This window comes from Macrotis lagotis, chromosome 1 (genome assembly GCF_037893015.1).
Source record: "Macrotis lagotis isolate mMagLag1 chromosome 1, bilby.v1.9.chrom.fasta, whole genome shotgun sequence".
Taxonomy (NCBI): Eukaryota; Metazoa; Chordata; class Mammalia; order Peramelemorphia; family Peramelidae; genus Macrotis; species Macrotis lagotis.
In genome coordinates, this window is record NC_133658.1 from 927,305,503 (window position 1) to 927,323,748 (window position 18,246).

An 18,246-nucleotide genomic window follows, 5' to 3' on the forward strand; every position below is an offset into this window, starting at 1 on the left:
AGCCAAAGGGAACAAACCTGGAAAGCATTTTTCAAGAATTATCCAAAAAATTGTTTCGATATATTAGAATCATAAGACAAAATAAAAACTGAAAGGATCCACTGAACCCTACTTGAAAGAGATTCCAAAATGAAAACTCCCAAGAACATTATAGCCAAATTCCAGTACTCACAGGTAAAGGAGAAGGTACTGAAAGTAACCAACAAAAAATTCAAATATTGTAGTAAGGATTACACAGATTTGGAATGGCAGCTAAGTGGAGCACTGGCCTTGAAGGACTGGAGTTCCATTCCAGCCTCAGACACTTGTAAGCTGTGTGACCTTGGGCAAGTCACTTGACCCTAACTGCCTCACATCCAGGGCCATCTCCAGTCATCCTGATTCATATCTGGTCACTGGATCCAGATGACTCTGCAGGAGAAAGTGAGGCTGGGGACTTAGCATAGTCCTCCTCACTCAAATCCAGTTCATCTGTTTGTCATCACTTGCCTGATGTCATGGTCTTCTTCAAGAATGAAGGACAAATATTACAGACATTTGGCAGCTTCCACATTAAGGAGTCAGAGGGCTTGGAATGTAATATACTAGAAAGTAAAGGACTTCAGCTTATACCCATGAATCACCTATCCAGCAAACATGAATATAATTTTTCAGAGGATAAAATGGTCATTAAAAAGATTTTCAAGCATTCCTAATTAAAAGTCTAGACCTGAAGAAAAAGCAGGATCTCCAAATTTAAGATTCAAGAGAAATAAAAAAAGAAACAAGAGAAAGCATAAGATATCCAATAAGGGCAAACTGCTTATATTTCTATATGCCAGAGCCTCCCCTAAAAAAGTAAAGATAAGACAAATTAAATATTAATGCTTGTTCTCTGGGGCAACTAGGTAGCGCAGTGGATAAAGCACCAGCCCTGGAGTCAGGAGTACTTGAGTTCAAATCTGGCCTCAGACACTTAATAATTATCTAGCTGTATGGCCTTGGGCAAGACACTTAATGCCATTGCCTTGCAAAAAAAAAAAAAAGAAAGAAAACTTAAAAAAAATACTTGTTCACTGATCTATGTTATATATGTTATTTCTGTATGATTCTAGTCCTTTTCATAGAAAAAGCCAGAAGAGATGCTTATTTTACTTTCAAATATGGGGAAAGAGGTGAGGGAAGGCAGCAGTGATCTGCACCTCACCTCAGGTAGTGCAATCCCTTCCAAACTGGGTTGAATGCATATGCTAAGTTCATAGCTGTTGCCATTTCTTTGTATGTCACCAGTGTAATGTTTGAAGACATTTTTTTCTATATGTTCATTTTCCAATCTAGATGAGGTATTTCACATATATGTATATAAGATATTTGGTATTGCTGATGTTGGCTTTAACTGCTCAAAAAACCACTGTGTGAGGAAGTCAGTAAATCTGCTTCCCTGGAGACACCATGCGTGGACTACCTCTATTAGGCTTATACAGTTCAAATCCTGACTCTAAGACTGTTTGTGTCTCCCTATTCATGGGTATAAGGGGACTTTGATGGGAAGAGACCCCAAAAATCAGAATAAGGGGTTGAGAAAGAAAATTGCACTAGAAGAAAAAGGAGGGGGAAAACTAAATGAGGCAAAAATTCCACATTAATAGGAGCTTTGAAAGGAGAAGTGAAGGAGAGTTCCATGTGAACAGCAGTTGAATATGGGTCAGTTGGTCCTGACAGAGACGTGAGTGGCCCTTGATCAATCAAAAGGGAGTCAAGTTCAGATCCCCAAATCTGCATTGGTGGAGATGAGCCTAGGGAGTTTTCCAGTGTGATAATGAGACCAAGCTCAGAGAAGCTAGCAGGAGCCCCAGGGGGGAGTTTTCTTTTCTTTGTGAAGGGCATGGGGGCCATGCCTTGATACTGGCACAGTCTGGTGAGCTCAAGTCTGAGGGAGTGACTTGTAGAAGGGAGCAGCATAGACTCTAGTAACAGCTTAGCTTTGTCCTACTGTTGAAAACCTATAGCCAAGTTGTCCCAGAATGATGAGTGGTCCATGGTGGAACAGGTTGGCTCTTCCTTCCTGGTGTCACACTATCACCATAAAATCATAGTACTGACAATCAGACTGTTGAGAGACAGGTTAGCTATGCCATGTTGTGACAAAACTGTCACCACGAAAATCACTGGAGTGCCGAGGTGCCTTGCTAACAAGGGAAGGAAATCCTATCAAATCAGACCATGAGGTTCTGGATGAAGCAGTGAGTGCATAATACTCCACTCCCCATAATAAACATATCCTGTATGATAACATGGTTATCTTCCATTATGAAGGAAGACAACTACTGCTAATGGAGGGGACGGTGTGGCAAAGTTGTCACCAAAGAAATTACTGGAGCACCGAGGTGCCTTGATAACATGGGAGGGAAACCTATCCATTAGGCAAAGGATTCTGGAAGCATCAAGACCTTCACAGAGGTCCTGCTTCTTATCAAATCAGGCCATGAGGCAGGAGGCAGTGAGTGCACAACAGTCCCCTCCCTATAATAAACATAACGTATATGATGACATGGTCCTCTTCCATCATGAAGGATGACCATATTGCTAATGGAGGGGAAGATGGGAGACAAAGCTTAATCTTTAATCTCATTAAAATGGAGTCAGAGGGGATATCAGACACTCAGTTGGATAGAGAAATCTATCTTTCCCTATAAAAAAGCAAAATGGGATAGGGACCATAGAAGGGAAAGGAGGGCCTGATAAAAGGGAGGGTATATGGGGAAAGGAGGTGATCAGAAGTAAAATACTGATGAGGAAGGAAAGGATGGGGGTGGAATGAGAGAGAAAGGTGGGGATAAACAAGTGAAAACACCATGAAGGGACATATAGGGAGTGATCATAAGTATAGGAATGGGATGAATTCAAAGAACAGGAGCTGATGGTAAAATGGTTTAAAAACAATAATCCTATAATATGTTGTTTTCAAGACACACATTTGAAGCAGAGTCACACACCTATGGTGAAGTCAGGGCTGGGGGTACAAACCAGTATGTTGGAATTGAAACGAAGCAAAAACACAAATAGATCTAATGAAACGAAATGAGGAAGGAAACCAGATCTTGCCAAGGTGAATGACTGGGGAAGCCTCTAGGGCTCTGCCCTGGGCATGGCTACACAAGGCTCCCATGTGGAGGGGTTTCCTGGACCTTCAGTTGCCACAAGGGAGAGCTTGGCTATAAAGACAAAGGGGGGGGGTAGTTGTGTGGATGGGGAGGGGCCTAGGCAGGCGAGCCTAGGAATAGACATTAAGAAGCAAGGTAATTGTCCTTGGAATCAGTTGTAATGAGGGAGAACTTAAAATCAAACAGGGGATTGCAGTGATTAGAGGGAGAGGGCTTAGGACTGGAGATCCTGGGTGACACAGATTCAGTTTGACATCCAGAGGTGGAAGAGCAAGGCAGGGTGTTGACTTGTGGATTCAATCTCATGCCTATTTGTTGAAAAAGGAAATGATCCATGAGTTGAGGCACTGCCAGCATAGACCATCCGCCATGTCTATGAAGATGGCTTCCATCCCTGACCTCCGTCAAGTCTGTGGACAGGCTGCGCTCACCTGGGGTGAGGGTCTGCAGCACCCAGGGCCCATTCTCTCTGGCACCAGGCTCCCTGATTGGGCTGTACCTCGGTCCTCCTCAGAGCAAGTTGGGGAGGGTGGATTCCAGAGGGGAAGGGGTCTTTCCCTTCTCTTCTGGGCAGGAGACTAGTCTGTGGAGATTGAGAGAAGTGAGGTCCCAGAGGGGTTAGGAAGGCCTAGGGGCCCCATGGTGGGAGGGAGGGAGGCAGCAGGGAAGCTTGCTTTCCTTCCTCTCTTCTGCCCTTATTCTCTTCCAGATCATCTTTCTGAGACCTGAGTGGGATAAAGTCTGAGACTTCTTCAGTAGAGTATTATAGATTAGAACTGCATCTCTTCTGCTCCTCCTCCCCTGACAAACAACTTTTGGGATATCAGTGAATGTTATTAGGACTGGAATGTAAAGAGCAAAGTGACTTTTCTTCCTTATCCACTGAGTCTTCAGGAAGGAGACATATGGGTCTGTTTGGATTAGCTTATGCCGTTAGATTGTAAAGACCACATTCTTAACTGATGAGGATGGGGGGGTCAAGTTAGGAATCACGTATATTCTCTGTTGCTCATGTTTCATGTAATCCTTTTACTCTTCCATCTCCCATGGTTGAGTAGGGGTCTGATTCTTGAGAATCATAATAAATCTTTTTCTCTTCATACCTTGAGCAATCTCCAAAATTTATTTAAGTGGCACTTGTCCCACACAAGGGGGCTCGTCTCAGAACTGCATGCCCATTGGGGACATGGCAAAAAGGTGCCCCTGCCCAAATTCAGCAGTTTGACACTTTCTGGGGGTCTTGGTTTCCCTTCTGTGCAAGTCACTCAAAGTAGAGACACTCCAAAGGAAAAGAAAAGCAAATCCATGGTGGAAACCTGACTGGTCAGTGAGGTTGAAAAGCAGTCGGCAATTTTTGTGCACAGAGGTCCAAAAAAGAGGGTAAGCCTGGACCTTGGAATCTGAAGGCACTCTATTCCTGGAGTGTCCATTTGGGTGATTGAAGGTTGGGGGTCACCCCTTCCAGTTTGGGCATGAGAGACTTGGATCTAAAGGCACTTGATCCTGAGAGGTCTCTCTCAGTATTTAAAATGGGAAGGGCACTGTCCTAAGACTACCCCCGAGGTAAATAAGTTAAATAAGACTAAAACATAAAGGGAAAAGTAAGAAGAAAATGATTAAGTATTGTTGTCTTGTATGGGGAAATAAAGATATAGGAGAGGAAAACATTTGGTCTGCCTTTGGGAAGGAGAGATTGTCAGAGGAGAGTCTGAAATCTCCCCTCTCGGCTTTTCTGAGACGTCAGAAATTTGCTCATTGGCCTGTATTTCTTGATATTTGTTGAAATTGCCAGTTAGGCAAATTCTGTTGCATTTGTGTGATCTGAGTTTGTGCCTCATCTGTCTTTATATGTTTAGATTGTCTATTTATTTGTGTGATTTGTTAAACAGCGGGAAAGGGGGAGTCAGTGAATTCCCCTAAAGACTTCCTTGGGTTGCCTCATTTAAATTGCTGTTCTTTGAATCCTAAAAGTATATGATGTGGTTATCAAGAGATGCAAGTACAGGGGAAACTAAATAGTTAATCTTTTTCCAGAATGATATGGTAACATCAGAGCATCAGGAGTTTATCACTATAGATTCTGATAATGTTAGCTATTATAAAAAATTATGGGACATGTAAGGATTTAAGAATAGAAGATCAACCCCCCCCCAAAGGATTGTCCCTCTATAAAAGTTATTCAGCTTACTCTATTTGAAGAAGGGGAGGCAGGGAATATTCTAATTAGGCTAAGGGATTTTTGAATGACTGTTTGCCTTCTCAAGGGTTTTAGCAGCTATAATCCAGAATTTTTGTTTTGGATAGAGCTTTTGGAATGTGAGTGCTGGATTCTCAGTATAAGGTATTCTAAAGTTTTTTTCAAGCTAAACTGTTGGGAAATTTAGTTGTTATTGATTGGGGTTTCAAATGTGTGAGATTGGATTCTGAGAATCTGGGCAAAGAGATCTGGAAGACAAAAAGTATAAAGATCATGGGGCATTCAATTTGCTCTTGTTCTAAGGGAAATGAGATGTTTAAATAAGAATCTTATGATCAATGTATATTAACAATGTGTGTTTAATTTTAAAGAAGTCAAGAATGTGGACTTCTCTCTTTGTAACTGCAGGCAGCTGACTGATGCTTTAAAGTAACTTATTGATGAATAAGATGTATTTACCAGTCATGTGATATTCTTTTGTAACTGCAAAAAGATTATATTTGCAGTATTTAGTTATCTATTTTGAATATATTCTTTAAATACTGTATTGTTAAAGACTGGGATTAATGTGTGATTGGTTTGAAGGGAAATAAGGGAAATATCAAAAAGTCTGACCCCTCCTGGGATAGATTGTAATAATGGAAGGACTGCTTCGTACAATCTAGCAATTTGTGTGCTACTCTTTTTGCTGTTCTGTTATGTTGAAATTGATAACACGTGTTGGAAATTGAAATCTACCTAAGATGTTCTGATGGTTTTAAAGAAGTCTGAAAAGTAATTTTATGTTAGGTGGCACAGAGGGCAGAGCACTAGGCCCTGGAGTAAGGAGACCTGAGTTCAAATAGGGCCCTGGTCACTTAGTGATGACCCTGAGTGGCCTTGTACTAGTCACTTAACCCCAATTGCCTTGCCAAAACAAAAATAACAATTTGTATGTTGAGGATGGCTAGCAGCTAAACAAGTTTATATATAGAAGTTTCTAGTTGTATAAGTGAATTGTGATTATTTTGGGTATTATACACACACACACACACACACACACACACACACACACACACACCCCAAACTGGTTGTTTGCTTTGAAGTAAAAGCACTATGTAATATGAGAAAGAAGATCATTTGAGATTTCTCTGTGCAATCTCCTGGACAAAGGAGGTGTTGATTTGTTGTAAAATACAACAGGTTAGAAGGAGTTTTCTCTCTAGCCAAGGGGAATCTGATATGCCATCTTTATATAGAGATAGAGTAGATATAATTTCATACAAAGGGATGTCTCTAGTAAGAGGGAGGATATGAGGCCTGTAGGGCTGGTCTTAGTTAGAATTCCGGGTTTTAGGCAAAGATCCAGGAAGGATGCGTAGAGCTTTAGGTAGGAGTTTCATGAATTGGGGCTCCATTAAAATTATAATTGGAATTTAATGAATTTGTATTCACTAAGCTGGAAGCTCTAATTAGGTAAAACAACTATTTTAGATCATAGGACATTTGTTTGATCAATTTTCTCTTATGTCAGATACCAGGATGGTCAGCAGCAGGAAATGCTACTGGGTAAATGTCACGTTCTTGGAGCCAAGGAAACCAATGGGCTAAAGATGTCAGGTGACAGGGATGTGCAGCTGAAGAAGTGGATTCTCAGTATGGCTGAGGTTGGACCCCTTTGAATTGATTTCCCCAAAATGACGTTTGGATAATGTCTCACCTGCAAGAATAAATCTGGCCTAAGACATCTGATTTACCTACATGACCTCTTCCTGGAGACTGACATTCAATAGTTATATCTATAAAGGAATTTCCCTTTAATGTCCTGGATCTTTATAGTTACTAAGCAAACCAGAAAAAGAAGTTTTAGGTGAATTGTATCTAATAGCCAGAGAAGGGTTAGGTGTCTGGTTCTGACACCTGCTATCAGCTACATGTTAAGATAGGAAATCAAGTTTCCTTAGTTTTTGTATTAGATGGGGTATTTAGGTTAGGAGAAGAATGGGAAATTCTCAGGATAATTATAGTTTCAAAGTAGTTTAAGGAAAAGAATGTGTATTAGATAAGTATACCAGGAAAAGGAAACTCTGGGAATATTTTAGAAAAAATTCATTTTGGTTAAGAATGTTTGAGTCATTATTGTAATGAGAGTAAAGGTTAAGATTGTTTTAAACCAGATGCTGGGTACTCTTAGAACAAAGCTGACCATTGAATTTCTGTGTTAAAAGCTTGAGTCAATGTGATCATTCTCATTGGGAGTTTGCTCATGTAGTAAAACACTAATGAAAGTGTTTATTATATTAAAAGTGAAGTCTGTGTGTCAATATGGCAATAAGGCAAAGTGTAAATTATAATAAGCCCAGAATCTCATTGTTTTGTGATGGAAACGTGTTTTGATATGAATAAGCAGTTTCTTTACCAGAAGACAAGGTCTCAAGAAGTCACCAGAGCTGGAGAAGATTTTGGGAACAGATTCAGAAGATGCTGAAGGACATTGGATGTCTCCAAGGGAGAGAAGAGAAGAGAGGAGAGACATTAGAATAGTTCATCTCCACCATCTCCAGCCTATGTGTACATTGTTTCTCTGTAACTTCCCCTTTGACTCTGTAAGTATGACATCTCTACTTATGCCCTTCTCCTTATGGAAAGGAGGGGGGGAGGCAGGGAGAAAATGTTCTCCATTGAGAGAGAAAGGGAGATTATTGGTGATTATTGATGATATCACATGAGTCTGTATATCCTATCTAGGGAGAGTCCTATCTATGATTTAGACAATGGAGCATTAGTAAAGATGGGAGGAGAGTCTAGCTGAAAGAAGTCAATGCCCAGTCCTTTGGTGTGGCTGACTGTTGGACTTGTGGTAGTCCACAGCAGTGTGAGAATTAGCCTTGGGTGGCAATACCCCTGGGTCTGGCCTAGATTCTCAGTCCCTGGTCAGAGGTGCACTGTGGCACAGGATTCTGATCCAGAGGAGAGAAACACCAGTGGCATATGACTGGGTCAGTTCAGGGTGACCAGTATGGCCAGGTTATTTGCCTGAGGAGAAGCAAATGTGTAGACATGTCCAGTTCTGGACTGTACAACTTAGAGATAGGTGACTTCAGATTCACGTGAGATTAATGATGGTACCTGAATCCCTTGTAAAGATGCATAACTGGGGCATTTGTTAAGGCAAACTGTGATTATGAGTTAGTATGGACTTGCAAGGAAAGTGTGAAAATGACCATTTGCAAGAAAAATAATATAAGGAACATCACTGGGTATATTAGCTCTTCTTGGGGTTGGTCCAATGGCACAAAATCAGGGATTTATTTTGATCAGTTTTGGAGCCAGGAAGACCTTTCTAAAGACATTGGTATAAAAACTTGCCAGTGTAAGGAGGTACAGCAGCTTTGGAAATAAACCTATTATCATGAAGATTATATGGTCTATTTAAGAGGGCCCCTTGGAAGTAAGGGGGGGACAGTATTATAAACTATATTCCTGGAAGACTATCTAGCACTAGAGGGATATTATTAGATTTGTAGGAGTATTACGTACACCCAGTTGTCCAAAGAGTTGGTCAGAGAGTTGCTATCTAGACTTAAGGGTCTACTACCTGGGCACAGGATGGGAGTTGGGGATATAAAACCCCTATCTATATGCTGAACAGAATAATTAGTTTCCAGGCAGTTGTAGAAATTATTACTAATCAAATAGCAAGGGCCCTAGATCTTTTGGCCAGTCAGGCTACCTAAAAACCCTGGTGGCTTAGTATAGTTTTAATAAAATGGTGACAATCACTTCCAACCAGACAAAAATGTTGATCCTAAAGGGACAGGGATGGATTCCTCTTAACAACATAAATCATGAGGATGATGACCAGATGGACCAGCAATGTGATTCTATATTACAGAAATTTGAAGAAATCTCATCAAAATAAAGAGGAGGGATTGAGTGGGATGAAGTCAGAGACTTCTTCAGTAGAGTATAATAGATTAGAACTGCATCTCTTCTGCTCCTCCTCCCTGACAAACAACTTTTGGGTTATCAGAGAATGTTATTAGGGCTGGAATGTAAAGGCAAACTGACTTTTCTTCCTCATCCACTGAGTCTTCGGCAAGGAGAGGTATGGCTCTGTTTGGATTAGTTTATGCCCTGAGATTGTAGAGTCCCCATCCTTAACTGCTGTGGATGGGTCAGTGGGGGGGCACGTTAGGGGCCACATGGATTCTCCGTTGCTCCTGTCTCCTGTTACCCTTTTCCTCTCCCATCTCCCATGGTGGAGTAGGGGGCCGATTCTCCAGAATCCTAATAAATCTCCAAAATGGATTGAAGTGGCCTTTGCCCCACACAGACCCAAGAGGCAAGTCACTTAACCCAGAATGACTTGCATCCAGGGCTATCTCCAGTTAGCCTGATTCTTCTCTGGCCACTGGACCCAGATGACTCGAAGAGAAAGTGAAGCTGATGACTTAGCACAACACCTCCTCACTCAGTCCTATTCATGTGCTTGTCATGGTATCACCTCCATAATGTCATGATCTTCTTTGAGGCCGAAGAACAAACAACATGTCTATATTCCAAAGAGATCATAAAAAAGTGGAAAAGTTTCACATGTTCAAAAATATTTGTAACATCTCTTTTTGTAGTAGCAAAGACTTGGAAATTAAGGGAATGCCCATCAATTGGGGAATGGCTCAACAATTTATAGATTATGGATGTTATTGAGTGTAATTGTTCTGTAAAAAATGAAATATAAGAAATCCTCTTAATGTTTTTAAATTGAAATTTTATTTTATTTTTCCAATTACATGCAAAGATAGTTTTCAACAATCATCCATTTGCAAGCCTATGAGTTCCACATTTTTCTACCAACCTCCCTTCCCTCCCCTTGGCAGCAAACAATCTGGTTGAAGTTGTACATGTAGAATAATGTTTAGCACATTTACTTAATAGTCATGTTATGAAAGAGAAATTAGAACTTAAGGAAAAGGAAAAAAACATGAGAAAGAGAGAAAAAGTATAGAAGATTTTTAAAAAGTGAAGATAGGATGCTTTGTTCCACATTCAAAATCCATTTCTCCAGATATGGATGGCATTGTCCATAGCAGGACTCTCAAGATTGTCCTTGATCTCTGATCTGCTCAGAGGAGCTGTATTCATTTTAGTTGATTATCTCACAGTGCTGTTGCTAATGTGTACAATGTTCTCTTGGTTCTACTCACTTCACTTAGCATCAGTTCATGGACGTCTTTCCATGCTTCTCTAAAGTCTGTCCACTCATTTCTTTTAGAGCAATAGTATTTCATCATGTTCATATAATTCAGCCATTCTCCAATTAATGGGAATCTCCTCAATTTCTAATTCTTTGCCACTACAAAAAGAGCTGCTATTTTTTTTTTTTTGCATGTGGAATTTCCCCTCTCTTTTATGATCTTTTTGGGATCCTCTCTCCCTTTGTAATAGAATCTTCCCTCTATGTATGCCAAGACCATTATCATAATGATTTTATAAAGTTGGGATACCAGAATGATGGGGTTTCTGATAGTTACCTTTGTCTTCTTTATCTTTACTTATTTGGCATGATGGTGGCAAAATACTCAGAACTTTATTTTTTCTGTTTTTTTTGCAAGGCAGTGGGGTTAAAGTGACTTGACCAAGGTCACACAGGTAATTATTAAGTGTCTGAGACTGGATTTGAACTCAGGTCCTCCTGACTCAAGGGCTAGTGTTCTCTCCATAGCGCCACCTAGCTGCCCCTAAATACTCAGACCTTTCAGTTCTTTTGGAATCTTCCTCAATTTGAAGGATATTAATAATTGAGATTTCCAGGAAAATGACTGAATGAGAAATCAAAGGACAGTTCATCCATTGCCACAAAATTATCATCAAAAACAGCAACAAAAATAGCAAAAGAAAAAAGGATAAGAAATTCTCAAGAGAAGAAATATGAACCCAAAGAAGAAGTCTATCATAATGGGAAAACATTGTTATGGGTTAAAAGGAGAAGGGATGCAAGGTTTGCTGGCTCAAATCTAGAGGAGCAGCTACTGGGAAAGTCAAATCTGGCAGGAGGAGGAACTGAGTCACTCAGAACATTGAGGAAAAGATGAACTGGAAAAACAATGGCAGAAAGTCACAAAAGCCAGATACTTCCCAAGACATAATTAAAAAAATATCACTGAAGAAATTTTTGAGAGAAATAGAATTAGGTAAAAATGAAGAGAATCATTAAAAAGTTGTTTTGGGGGTGGAGGTTACATTGGACTAAATTTAAGTGACTGTTTAGGTGACTTCTCATTATGATTCTGTGATGGATTCCTTGAAAAGTGAATAACTGAGTGCCCACAGCATCTGAGAAATCTCCGAAAATGAGAAAACAAAGTTATTTAGATACTAATGTATAAAAATGAATTGAAAAATATAAACGCATGTGACTGATGCAAAGCAGAATGATTTTGTTGGGGGGTGGGGTATCCTGGCAAGAAAAAGGAAGAAAGCAGAACAACATCACTGTGAAATGGAGAAAGATTCAAAGAAATACAAGGCAGACAAAGATGACAGATTATGATATAAGGATCGGTCAAGGAGCAAAGCAGCTAAGAATATTGTGGTCCTTTAAGCTTCCTTCAAAGTAAGCAATTTGAGGAGTGAGGGGATATAGTGGAGTCAGGAGGACCAGAGTGCAAATACAGTCCCAGATATGTGACAGACCCTAGCTGTGTGACCCTAAGCACATTAAACAATTAATCCCCATTTCCTCCTCCACCCTCTCAAAACAAGCTGTTCCAAGTCTGCATTGTTTTTGTTAGCTACCAATTTTTCTTTCACAGACCTATTCCCAGAACAGTCAACACTTCTGTCCCTGATCACATCTTTGGCTCCCGCATCCAGAGGAAGGAGTGGAATGATCATTTGTGGCCCAGGATGCAGAATTTGAGGGGGAGGTACCCAGCCATCCTTCTTGTCTGATTGTTTCTTTCTTTCCCTGGCTACTGGGCCTGTCAATATATCATGAGTTTCCTTTTATTCCCCTCTCACTTTATTTTTTTCTAGAGATTTTACTATCTTTGTAAGGGGAGGGGGGAATTATATCTATCATCGAGACTCCTGTAGTAATGTGAAAATGAATAAATAAATGTAGGAAAAAAGAATGACTGCAAGATTGGTAAACTGAATGACCAAAAGAATACTTAACAGTTAAAGGGATATGGGAAAGGGATGTTTCAGACTTTGAGTAGGATCATGTTGATGGACTATCCAAGACATGTGCAGCAGGCAGATGGGAAAGTGAGACTGGAAAATAGGCAAGAGATATAATCTATATAGAGAAATTCAGAAGTCTTCTGTATAGAAATGATCCTTGAACTTGAAAAGGAAGTGTGGGGGAGGATGCTGGAGACCAAGGATCTGAGTCTGAATTTTTGCTCTATTTAACCCAGCCTCCAAAGGGTTCTTGAAGCATGACAGGAGGGATAGAATTGGCAAAATGAGTTGAGTCAACAAGGGGGTAAAGGCAGGAGCAGGTTGACTGACTGTCAGCTGCTTAGATTTATTTTTATAGTCTCAGAATCATATGAAACAAGCAAACTAAAATCATTTCCTTGGTTACAAAAGTATACAATTTTCATCATTAATCACATAGTTCATATGGTTACAAGTTTGATCATGTAGTGGTTACAAGTGTGATTATCAATCATGCGGTTAATTTTCTTGTCCCTGCTCAGACCGTGATGACCTCAACCTGCCTGTTGCCTAGTTTGCTGCTGCATAGTAAAGTTTTTAATGAAGCAGAATTTTCCTGATAATAATCTTTGCTATAATTTGTTTAATGGAATGCTTCTATGTTTTTGTGCCGCATATGTAATATTTTTCGATATGCTCCCTTGACAACCTATAGCGAGGATAGTTCTGTTTGTCCACCTGTCCATTGACTCCTTCAATAACCAATTTTCCTTTCAGCCCTTGTTGGTAGACGCTACAGTTCCTACGACTTTTTATTATTTCCCAATAAACTAAGGCTGTTAGACTTCACATATTGGTCACCTATACTAACTATTCTCTCACCATCTTTATCATATATTCCTGTGTATGATAAGGGGGGGAGGCAAAACTGTTAATTGCCCTGGAATTTTATGTGACCCACCTTGTATCTGGTTTCCCTGTATATATTCTCCCTGGAACTCCCAGTGCTGTATCTTCCAAAGATTTCATAATGTTGAAGCCTTTTGTATGTCTCAGGGAGAGGCAGTCCTGTTAAATTTGGACAGAGTTCACAATCTGTTTTATTCAAGGAATTTCTCTGAAATCCTTCCTTTATAGTCATTCCACTATTAAGATGAGTAAGTTTTGCAATCAATAATAGACCTATACATATGGGTATACATGGAATCCCTATATATATTGAAGAAGGAAATGTTGTTCCATCAGGCAGTGTGACTGCCTTGAGTCTTCTTGCTGCAACTGTGTCAAACAGCTTAGAGACCCTGGCTCCCAACATAAAACTTGTGTGATGCAATGATTATTATGGATCTGTGTTTAGCAGGGTTATACATGGAAAACCTATACTGAATTGTTATCTATCAAGGAGAGGGAGAAGAGAGTGAGGGAGAAAGATGTATAATTTAAAACCTTTGCCCAAAAATGATGGTTGAAAACAATTGTTGCACATAATTGGAAAAATAAATAAATATTTAAATAATAATATTTAATATTTAAATATATTAAATATTATAATAAAATATTAAATATTATGTGTTTGTCTCAGGATGAAGATATTCTTGAGCTGGATACATCCCTTTTTCTTAGAAAGCTCTGCAAATGTAGCTTAATCACCACTGGAAGCCTCCCATTGTTTCTTTTTTATACATTCTAGGATTCTTGTACCTCCCAAGACCATGTTGTCTCCTTTACTGTAACCACTTTCTAAATTCATGATAGAGTTTAATTGTTTTAAAATTAATTTGTATTTGAATTATTTTTAAAAAATAAAACTTCTTTCAGTTATCAAAAATTGGTTTTTTCTCTTTCCCACCTCCCTCCACTCCTTTCCTCCCCATATAAAAAAAGACCCCCCCAATAAAAAAGAAAACCCAATCCCTTGTAATAAAAAGACATAAATCCAACAAAAGCATTTCCCATATTGGAATATCCAAATGTGTGTCTCATTTTGAATATGAGTCCATCACCTGAGGGAGGTAGCATCTGAAATCAGTATTGATCCTTGTGTTTGTTAGAATTTGTAACATTTTCACAATTATCTATTTTTACAATGTTCTACCTATTTCACTCTGCATCAATTCATACAAGGCTTCCCTAGTTTCTCTGAAAGTCTTTTTATTCATATACCAAAATTTGTTTAGTCAATATTAAACTGGTTTAGTTTCCAGTTCTTTGCCATTACAAAAAAGGTGCTATAATTTAAAATATGTATCTGTTATTAACATATCTATCTCTATAGCTATATAGATAGCTATAGCTATAGATAAAGAGAGAGAGATAGGGATAGGGATAGGGATAGGGATATAGATAAGGATAGGGAAAGATACACATGTCAAACCTTTTTGGCTTTCTTCCATCTTGTTGTGGTAGAGACTCGAAATGGTCCTGCTCTGTAAAGGGCAAGCATAAAAGATTCATTTCTCAAGCTTAGTCCCAGACAACTTCCATTTATAGTTTCATCCAAAGTGCACCAATGTACCTGTTAACTTCCATCCCCTCAACATTGGGCATTTTCATTTTTGGACAACTTTTCATTGTGAACACATTAATCTGGTCCTTTACTCCCCTAAATCCTGGAAATGGCACCCCTTTCCTGCTAATACTCCTCTCCTGGAAGTTGGTAGAGGACTTCTTTAATCTCAAAGGGCTTTTTAACCTGGTCCCTGCAGTCCTTGTCTTTAGAGAGCCGAATCAAGTAATATTCCAGGCTTCCTTCTTAGGCAGTTTAGGCAGTTTCCCTCCATGTTGGAAAGTTTTTGCTCTCTCTGTCTGTCTGTCTGATTGTCTGTCTGTCTGTCTCTTTCTGTTTCTCTTTATCTCTCTCTGTCTGTCTCTGTCTCTGTCTTTCTCTCTCTCTGTCCCTATCTTGTCTGTCTCTCTATCTCTCCCCCCCACTTCCCTCCTCTCTGTGTCTCTGTCCATCTCTGAAACTGTCTCTCACTCTCAGTCCCTATCTGGATTCTGCACCTTAGAGTTTTCTTTTGTCTAGAATGATTCACTGCTTCTCTCCAGTTAATGTACCCCAGTACCCTAAAACTACAGACAACATTTTACTAAAACTCACGTTAAGCTGGAGGAATCTGTATGCTTTGGGTTGTAGGATATTTTCTGCTGCTCTTTCCCTCTCCTAATTGAATGAGTGGGTAGAGGAAATGGCCTTTTCCCTTGCAGACATGGTTGCTGATGTTGGGACTGATACCTCAGAATCCTAGACAAATAGCTTATGGTACCTTAGCTGTCTATTACATCTCCTCTCTGAACATCTTAACCATCTCTAGCCTCAGCTAGGGGACCTTCAAGGAGGGGGAAGGAAGCTGTTTACTTCCAGAGGCACCATTGAACTTCTCCATAGTACTAGTCCTTATGGAGGGGAAATCAGCCTTTTCTGCACTGTTCCTTCATCCAAGTTTCCAGACAATCCTTCAAATACTTGAAGACAACCATGTTATCCCCTCATTACCTTCTCTTCTCCCAGTTCCTTCCACCAGTCTTTTATAACAAGTTCTCTGGTCCCCTCATTATTTGAATGCTTTGGACACATTATCCAAACCTTTTCTAAAATGGGACACCCCAAGCTGAACAGAATACTCCAGATGTGACCTCACCGAGGCAAGGTATTGCAGAACTATTGAGGAGAGGAGACTGGGGGAATGAGAGAACATGGCAGATTCTGAGGGAGGACAGTGATGGCAACTGAGAAAGAGAAGGGCTGAGGAATCTTCATCCTACTCTTTCATAGCTGAGATGCCCCTGAAAGAATGGAAAAAAATCTAAGGACTTGTCTCTATTCTTTCTAGAAAATTAGTGTACCAGTTGTGCTATGGGGAAGGGAAGTACAAGGAAAAATTTCAAGGGTTGGAGTTTTTTATTTTTTAAGAGAAAAAAATTTTAAGTTTTATTAAGATCAAAGAAGAAAGATGGAACAAGACTTGGTCTGAACAGTCTTACAGCAGAAAAATGGGAAACAGGATGATTCTATGCTTTCATTGCTTTTCCACAGACGGCGGACTTCTACAAGATTTGAAGGGTTGAGGAGGCTTTAATTCAGAACTGTCTCTAAGCTAGCCCAGCTACTTCCTGCCTTTATGACCTTGCTCAAGTCTCAGAACATTGCTGAGCTTCAGATCCCTATTCTGTAAAACAAAGGGGGATGATCTCTAAGATCCTATCCGGGGTTGACTTTATGCTTTCCATAAAATTTGAAATTGAAAGATTTCCCAGTTGATCTGATGCAACCAGAAAGAGGGGAAAATCTGCCCCCAATGTGCTCTGATTCTTTGTTTCTGGAAGAAAAAAAGGTTACTAGGAAATCACAGTTTCATTTCAGGATGTAATTGTGCTTGACTCCATTTTAAAAATTAAGTTCTTTCCTTTTGTTGTTCTTTCTTATTGACTCTTTGTGACTCCTTTTGGGTTTTCCTTAGTGATAATGAAGAGATTTACCATTTCCTTCTCCAATTTTTCAAAAGAGGAAACTGAGGCAAACAGGGAAAAGGGATTTGTCCAAGGGCCTGGGCTCTTGACTCCAGGGCAAGTGTGCCCTGGAATGACAACCACTGTGCAACATTCCTGCTCCTTTCATGGTGAGACAAAGGCTTCTACTCTGATTCCAAATCCCATTTACTTGACTCTGATGTTCTCTTTATTCTTGGGTCCCCAGCCTGGTTATCTGCAAGGCCTGGGAGGTTACAGGTCTGATATTCTTTAATATGGAAGCAATATTTCTGACCAAAAATTGTTTCATCAACCTCTAAATGAGGTCTGTTAAGTTAGAAATATTGGCCTCGCTCGGATCACTGATAGATGTCTCTCTCTCTGTCTCTGTCTCTGTCTCTGTGTCTCTGTCTCCGTCTCTCTGTCTCTCTGTCTCTGTCTGTCTCTGTGTCTGTGTCTGTGTCTGTGTCTGTGTCTGTGTCTCTGTGTCTCTGTCTCTGTCTCTGTCTCTGTCTCTCTCTCTCTCTCTCTCACTCTGAAATCTGACTCTGTAAAACAGCCAGGTTCTCCTCTAATTGCATCTCCAGCTGTCTAAACAAGCAATTAAAGAGCACCCTGAGAAGGCAGGATACTGCTCTGCTTCTCTAGATAAGAACCTGAGGAAATTCTCTACTAAGGGAAACTGCAATGTTTTATATGCCTTTCTCAGATCTATATGAAATATATCAAATATCAAGTCCGAAGAGCAGACAGGAGTCCTTTAGGTAATTGGATCTTTTGTGAGTTCTGACATGAAACAGACCTTATGGATGGATGAGAGAATCAGAAACTAATGAATGGCACCTTTATGCACAAATGATGTGGCCACCAAAATTTTATGGGTCTTTGTTTCAATTTTATAGATGTAGATAGAGCAGTGAGGGGGCCCAGTGAATAGAGTGCTGGCCTTGGAGTCAACAGGATTTGAATGCACTTGCCACTTCCTAGCTGGGTGACTTTGGGCACGTCACTTACCCCAACTGCCTCGCATCCAGGACCATCTCCAGTGGTCCTGATTCCGATCTGGCCGCTGGACTTAGGTGGCTCTGGAGGAGACAGGCTGGTAACTGAGAAAAGCCTTCCCCTCCCAATCCAGTGCATGTGCTTGTCCTGGCCTCACCTCTCCTGATTCAGGGTCTTCTTGGAGAGTGAAGGATAAAAACGTGCACACCCGTCATAAATACTGATTGTTCATTTTATTCTGCGTTGGCATTTGGAAGGATGCTATGCCTGCCGGGGGTTCTTGGCATG